This window comes from Papaver somniferum, unplaced genomic scaffold (genome assembly GCF_003573695.1).
Source record: "Papaver somniferum cultivar HN1 unplaced genomic scaffold, ASM357369v1 unplaced-scaffold_54, whole genome shotgun sequence".
NCBI classification, from domain to species: Eukaryota; Viridiplantae; Streptophyta; class Magnoliopsida; order Ranunculales; family Papaveraceae; genus Papaver; species Papaver somniferum.
The window spans coordinates 987,261-994,958 of NW_020648082.1; the positions used below are offsets into that span (position 1 = coordinate 987,261).

Consider the following 7,698-nt stretch of genomic DNA (forward strand, 5'->3'; position numbering starts at 1 on the left):
CATATGGCATGTGTAATTGTTAGTTACATTTGTAAGTCATTCGAATCTGCACAAGCCACGTCTGGATCCAATCCAATAACTACATGCCTAGCTTAAAACAAATCCAAAGGAAAGTATGTAACTACAAGGTGGAAGATTCATTCCATTCGGGAGCTACAAAATGGAATAACTTAACAAGATTAAACCATATATGTATTTATACTTTTAAGATCAGAAATAAAATTGACGACACATTGCTACCTGGTCACAATCTACTGGCGTAAGTGGTTGCTTCCCAAAATTTTCCTTTAACATAAAAAATGCCAATATCAATACAGTTAGACCATGAATAGCTGATAATACCACAAAATAACTAAGTGAAGGAAACATAATCAATCAAAAATATAACCATACCTTATGTAATCTGACCCGAGAAAGTGATTCCTTGATAGAATTTTCCATTATTGTTAGATCCTCTATATTGTTTATCTTATTTGGATCCTTCCAACAGCCGAAACAGTGTAGCCGACCGCAAACTTAATCATATAATTATCCAAATTTTGAATTTGTATAGCAAGCTGCAACAAGTAAGCAGTGTTGGCTGACACAAATGGATAATTTTATAGTTCAAGAAGGCAGAGGGCCATACATTCATTTAAACATCAGTTTGGGGGCTAGTGCAATGAGGTAAGTGAAATTCAAATAATTAAGTACATGACCTCTAATACAAACAACAACCAAATAATTGAGATGAGAAATATTTATGGAGTGGCACCTCAGTCTATTACGCATTTCCGATAGTTGAGCTTGCAAGAGTCTCGACTGATTTGTCAGCACCTGTCAGTATTACATTTACTTATGACAACATGGAGTACATATTGAATTCCATAAAATAAAATAAAAATGAATGATATAGTTACTGTCATTCGTGAGGCATACCTCAACAGCTTGAGTACTGCAAAAATGGACCCTTCTCTCTTGTTTTCCTATTAAAAGGGTGATATCTGGTTTTTGGTCTGGTAAAGAAAAAATGGTGAATGGTGTTAAAAAAGACACTTGATGGTAAGTCTACAGAGTGTCTCTCGAAAATGCTTAAAGTCATACATACCTTGTGCCAAAAAACTCTTGTATATTTACGTCATGGTCCAATTTCTTAAATGTGTTCTTTAGTGCCTGTCAAGGATGATGCTTAGAGTGTCAATCACCGAAACACGTACGGCAAGTCAAAGTTATAAGAATCATAAAATCAGGAGGAAATATTAATACATCATGAGGAATTAGTTTACCTCAAGGCTCTCAAGCTTCTTGTTCCAACAAAATGTAAATGATTGAAGCTGTTATTGTCGCTTGAGTTCATTTTATTAATTTAAGATTAAACAAATCCAATCCAATAACTCATGGCAAAACAATTGCAGGAATAACACTTAAATAGATGTGTAATACGACTTGTGTAACCGGAAGTTACACATGCATATGGCATGTGTAATCGGAAGTTACACATCCAATCAGATAGTGTAACTAGCAGTTACACATCCAGTTAGTATATCCTCGGACATAACTGAGGATCAACAACAACAACGTATGGCATACTTCAGTATAATAAAATGGATATTTTAGTACATGTATCGGTTAACATTTTTAGTACATGTGATATTTCCACAAAAATAAAATGGATGCACCAGAAGAACAACAAGCAAGGGCCAATCAGTTCAAGGAAGAGAGTAAAGTGAAGCTGAAACCCTTACCTGACAGATTTGGCTTGATTGAGCATATGTGGTCCTCTGAGTGAAGCCAATACAGAACATCCTCAGAGTGAAGTTGTCGGTTGTCTTCGCATCAACATGAGCCTTAATCAAAGTCTGCCACTTACAGAAAAGAGACCTTAATTTGTTAGTCAAACCATTCTTTATGTGGGACTGATCCTTCACTCTTTAAGTAGGACGAGAGACCTTAAGTTTATAATGGTTACCCAAAAGTTAGTCAAAACATTCTTTCCTTGGAAATCCTCCACTCTCAGTCGCATCTTTATGTAGGACTGATCCTCATCGTTCTGTATATCAGCAAAACATACCTCAAACACTTTGTGCTTAAGCCCTTCTGAATCAATCAACAAAAATTAAATGCATAAGAAAAGATATCCAACAATGCACTTAGATTCAGAAATGCAAAATCAATTGATGCAAAAAATAATTTTGTTGTTCATTTTAGCATGTGTAACTAGGACTTACTCATGGATATGGATAGTGTAACCGAGAATTACACATGCATGTAGAATGTGTAATTAGGAGTTACACATGCATATTGGCATGTGTAACCAACAATTACATATACATATGGCATGTAAATTTGAAATATCTTTGTACATATAAAGCAAAAACACTAAATATTTAACTTATAATGCAACAACGTAAATGATTATATAATGATTTATTGAATCAGCTTAGTAGCATTCCAGGTTATGAACAAACCCATGATGAACAAAATTAGGCCGTGTCTGAATGCAGTGTTGGTATCATCAGGCAAACCTAGCAGCATAAAACTTATCTGAGATAAAATGATCATGCCTACATTCGGAAAACGGACGGAGAGTACATCCCCCATCTTTCCTCCGAGAAGTGCCCCAATAGAACTAGCAACTGTAAACATACCCATGAGAAGTGATGTTTATTTGTGAGTGAAGCCAATAAGTTCCAACCACATTGGTGCGAACGACAAAGCTGACCATGGAAATGATCCACCAACTCCCTGTGCTACAATAATCTGGAAGGACGGGATTTTCATCACCGATTTTGTTGGTTGAAAAAATTCCTTGAACTCTAACAATAATGATTCTGCAAAACTTGAACCATTTGTACTACTTTTATCTACAAACCGAGGGTCTTTGGCAAACAATCCCAATAAAATTCCAACGATAACACTAATAATTGCAACAAGATGGAAGGAAATTCTCCAACCAGCAATACCCATGAATGATGTGGAAGTTAGAAGAACTGACAACAGACCACCGAGAATTGTCCCTATATTTCCTGTTACCTGAAGCCACCAAAAAGCTACACCGCGATTATGGTCATAAGTTGAGTCAGCCACAAGGGACTGAATAGCTGGTATAACTATAGCAAGTCCAATCCCATTCAAACCACGTGAAACAGCCACCTGAAACATCAAACATCAAGCAACTTGAATCAAAAAACACTAAAATGCAAAAAGGATATGTTTACCTGAGTAAATCATACAGTTCTTAAGTTTCAGTATTTTTAAGTGGATCGAAATGATAATTAGTTCATCTATCTAATACCTTTTGGAAAAATTTGCGAAGCCATTCTAGCTGTACATACAGTTCGATCTCAAAGATTCACTAGTGAATCTTTGTTCGCACAGATGACGAAATTTAGACATGTTCCAAAACTCCAAGTACCTTATACTAATCTATAGAGGAATACCAACCGAGTTGTTTAACCTTACAGGCCTTGCCCAGGGAGTACGCTCCGCTAGTTGGTCAGAAGCAATGAGTACACTCCGCTAGTTGAACATTCAGTGTGATTCCAAAATAAGTTGTGCCGTTATTAATGAATCTCATTTTCCAAACGAGTTAGGCTAACATTTTGATATGAACAACAATGATTTCCTATTCAGATAATTTTTTCCCAATATTTGCTACTGTAATGTTAATTTGACATTACCAAGAGTTCAAACAAGAATCTACCAACAAATGAAGTTACCTTCAAACGCCTACAAATGTGTTGCTTTCTCCTTAGAAAATTTCTCATAAACTGACTGGAACTTGGCAAACTCATTCTTGAGAGAGTTCTCACACTGCAATTCAAACAAACCATTTAATCCACCAGAACCATCATACTCAGAATCTTTACTCATAATCTAACTGTCTGTAAACCCAAAATATTAACAAATTTGTTATGTGTTTATACCTCTTTAGAGCTCTTTGAAAGTGCCTTCACAAAAGTCTGCATGTAATTAAAAACATCATAAAACAATTTACAAGAGAGTGACGAAACCAAATACACAATCCGGTCTAAAAGAACATCAAATTGTTCAAGTTCTCACCGTTCTTTCTCGAGTTTTGATTTGGCATCACTTAGTATTGTCTTGACTTCAGAAGACACACTGATTCAGAAAATAAGTTCAAACCATGAAATTCCACCACAATTTGTTCAATAGAAATCAGATATTTGCGAATTAACATTAAAAACTTAAGAGGAAATTATAACACATCAAATCCCTAAATTCATCAAATAAAATCAAATCCGAAATCGTCTTTTCCTTTATCGCAGTTTTCATATCTGAAAATAATTCAAACAAAAAGAGATATTACCTAGCAATCGTTTGTTCACTCTTCTTCTTATATCTTTATGAGATTTTCAGTGATACCTTGAATATCACTGAAAAAAATCAAAAAAATAAAATTCAGAAAACAAAATATTATTCAATAGATCTTTCATAAACAGATCCGAGAATTGAAATTATTGAAAGAGATAAATATTACAACCTAGAAAGATTAAGATCTAAATCATCCTCTTCTCTTTTTCATTTCTCGGTACTTAAAGCTTCAGTTGTTGTCTTTCCCCTTCGTTTTCCACTACTTCCTTTGATAACTTCTGTCATTGAAATTTCTCGAAATCGACCTCTTCACTGGAACCTTAGCTTTTTACTCTCTCCCTCTTTTTCAAAATCGAAAAACTTAAATGTATCAAATGAAGCACAAAAGAAGATAAACTTATCTTTATACTCAGATTCAAATTGAATTTGTGCCGGAGTTTTAGAGATTTGAAGTTCGTCCTCTGATTCGAACTTGTAGATTGATGATCAGTTCTTAAACCTGTTTGAATCAAATCGATTAAATCTATAAATCGATTACTTTCGTTCTTCTGTAATACGTAAACGTCATCAGCGAAGATCGATGGAGCGAGAATCTTTTTTTTTTGTTCTCTGCAATTGTTTTCTTCGGTTTGATGAAAGAACCCTAATTTTCTTCAGAGCAAAGACGAGAGAGAAGCGAGAGAAAGTGAAAATGAAAATGAATCTGGAAATGAAACCTATAGCCTATTTCATTAGGTATATATAGTAAAGGGCATTTTTGGTATTACGAATTTCCCCCAATCCCTAAACTTTATTACCAAGCCCTGAAATCTAAAGTTCTGGACCTAGAAATATCAAAAAGTGAAAGTATGGAGTTGATAGGGGAGGATCCATTTAGTGGGGTTTCTATATATTGAACCCATATAGTAGGGGGTTATAGTATTTTTCACTTAATTAAAATGTTACCCGGATTCTAAATATGAACAATATTTTGGGAACCAGCCATTTTTTTGGGACCATTGTCTGATTAGGCCACCTTCCATATAATTATAAAGAGTATCCTAAAAGATGGAGATGATTATTTTAACTTTTACCTAATTAAAATTATAATTAATCTACAACTTCTTCTTCCTTTTTTCTACAATTTTTCTTCTTCTCTTCTTCATCAATTTATGATCATCTAAACCTAATCATATACAACTCTAATTAAAATCATCAAATTTTCATTCGTCGTTGTTTCATTGAATTTTCATCGTCGATTAATCAATCTTTTATCAACAAACCTGTTCATAAGTATTTTCCCACAAACCCATTACTTCTAATTCGTTTTTGATTGAAATTTTGAGCAGTAGTCATCAAAATATGTCGAATTTGGAGGTTACAGTAGTAAGTTCGGTTAAGATATTTTTGAGAAAAACCCTAGTTTTACAACCGAACTTTTAAACACGAAGCACATTTAGGCTAGGGGGAAAAATTGCCTAACCGAACACCTGAGTTTGGTTGAGTCACAAAAATAATTTCAAAACCGAACTCTTCTCTGTAGAGCCAAATGTTGAGTTCGGTTTAACCGCAAAAAAAAAAAAAAAAAAAAAAAAATCCTAACCGAACTTTACTCTGAAAACCTATAAAATGAGTTTGCTTAACTCGCAATTTTTTTTGCTAATCGAACTCTGTTGTTGTATATTTCGTGCGGTAAATAAGAATTCGTTGCTCGGACTTGAAAAGATTTAAAAACAAAAATATATATACAAAAATTTGTCACAGGATCAAGAGATACTAGGACTTAGGATTCCATCATTAATCATTCGCACAATTCATATATTTATTCCTAAACAATTATAGCTCAAATGATATCGACTCTTATTCTTGCCAAGGTAGATTTTTAAAATATTAATTGTAAATCTTAAGCATGGCATATCAAAAGAATTAATCCTAAGCATAAACCATCAAATGAAATGACAATTAATTAAAAAAAAAAAATTCTAATTTTAATTTAATGCAAATAGTCATATAAATAATTAAATGAATTTATCACATAATGAATTTTGGTTTCCTCCGTCGACCCTGTGTTGGGTTCTAGCTTCCCATCATGAAAACACACTCAAAAATATAATTCATAGCTCAAATGGTGTTTTTATTGAAGAAAACTAATGATAATGAATCTGCAACGCTGTGCTGGCGTTACAGAAGTTACCGTTACAAGAAATGTTGCAAATTCAAACAAGCGTGCCAAACTGACTGTTGCGAGTACTGTTGATAAACGACAGTTCTCTGCGACAGTCACTGACGTTAATCCTTCTTCTTCTTCTCTACAGCAACAGAGAAGTTTCTCTGCAACTCTGTTCTTCTTCCCCAACTCTCGACAGTCAATTCTATGACTCCCGGCGTCTATTTATAATCAAACAACCCCGAAATATTACATCATAATTGCATATAATCCTCCCATGACTCGGCAATGAAGAAAGAATATTTTCTTCCAAGATACGGGAATTTCTTCCCTGCTTTATATTTTCACGCGTCCAATGCTCCATAAGAAAAAAAACTCTCCCTGTTTATTGTGTATTATTTTAAGGATAGAAACGAAACATGAGAAGATATTCTCCTTCAATATCACGCATGTAACTTCCAACAAGACCCGATATTCTCTCGAAAATATTCTTCCTCTCTGTTTAGCTCAGTCCGGCTATTCTAGCCCAAGTTGATCGATCAAAATGCCCACATATACCCTGTTTAGCTCTATCAAGTTCAGCCCAACTGATTCTGGGTATTGAATCTCTTTAGAAATCGTCCAAAATCAAATTGAAAATCCATGTAGACGTGATTGACTTTTCCCGCCAAATTCCGTTATTTGAATTTTGAAGAAGGGTGCCCCTTAACCTCTGATGGGGTGCGAATAGCAAGTTGGCTGAAATATAATTCCTGGGGTGGAAATAACCAATTGTCGTTAGTAATTTTCTGGGATGTTTTATGGACTTTTTCGGGGTTCCTCCGGGGTATTTGTGGGGTACTTCCGGTACATTTATGGGACGTTTCCGGGGTGTAAAACACTACATTTCGAGCCCATTTCGCCGCAAGAGCTTATTTCGCTAAAAATTCCTAAAAAGTCATAAAATAACATAATAAGTATAAAATCGAACACTAACAATACATATAATTTAGACATATTAGACACATAAATGTGTCTATCAACACCCCCAAACTTATTATTTGCTAGTCCTCGAGCAAAAATAATACTAAAAATAAAATCCTAACTCACTAGGTGTCCCTAATGACCGAGTTAATCTCGGGAGGGTTTACCAGAGGTTTACCCACAAAACCTTTACTCCATACCCTAGCCGTCTACACAAAATCTTGGAAGGCACTAAAGAATCTCCTTGGTTGGCATACACTTATTGACTCTAAGAG

At 34.6% G+C, this 7,698-nt stretch overlaps 1 pseudogene; it reads right to left on the bottom strand.

Moving 5' to 3' along the window:
- Positions 1 to 2,406: 2,406 nt before the first annotated feature.
- LOC113343119 lies at positions 2,407 to 5,606 on the bottom strand (annotated as a pseudogene).
- Between the last annotated feature and the right edge of the window lie 2,092 nt (positions 5,607 to 7,698).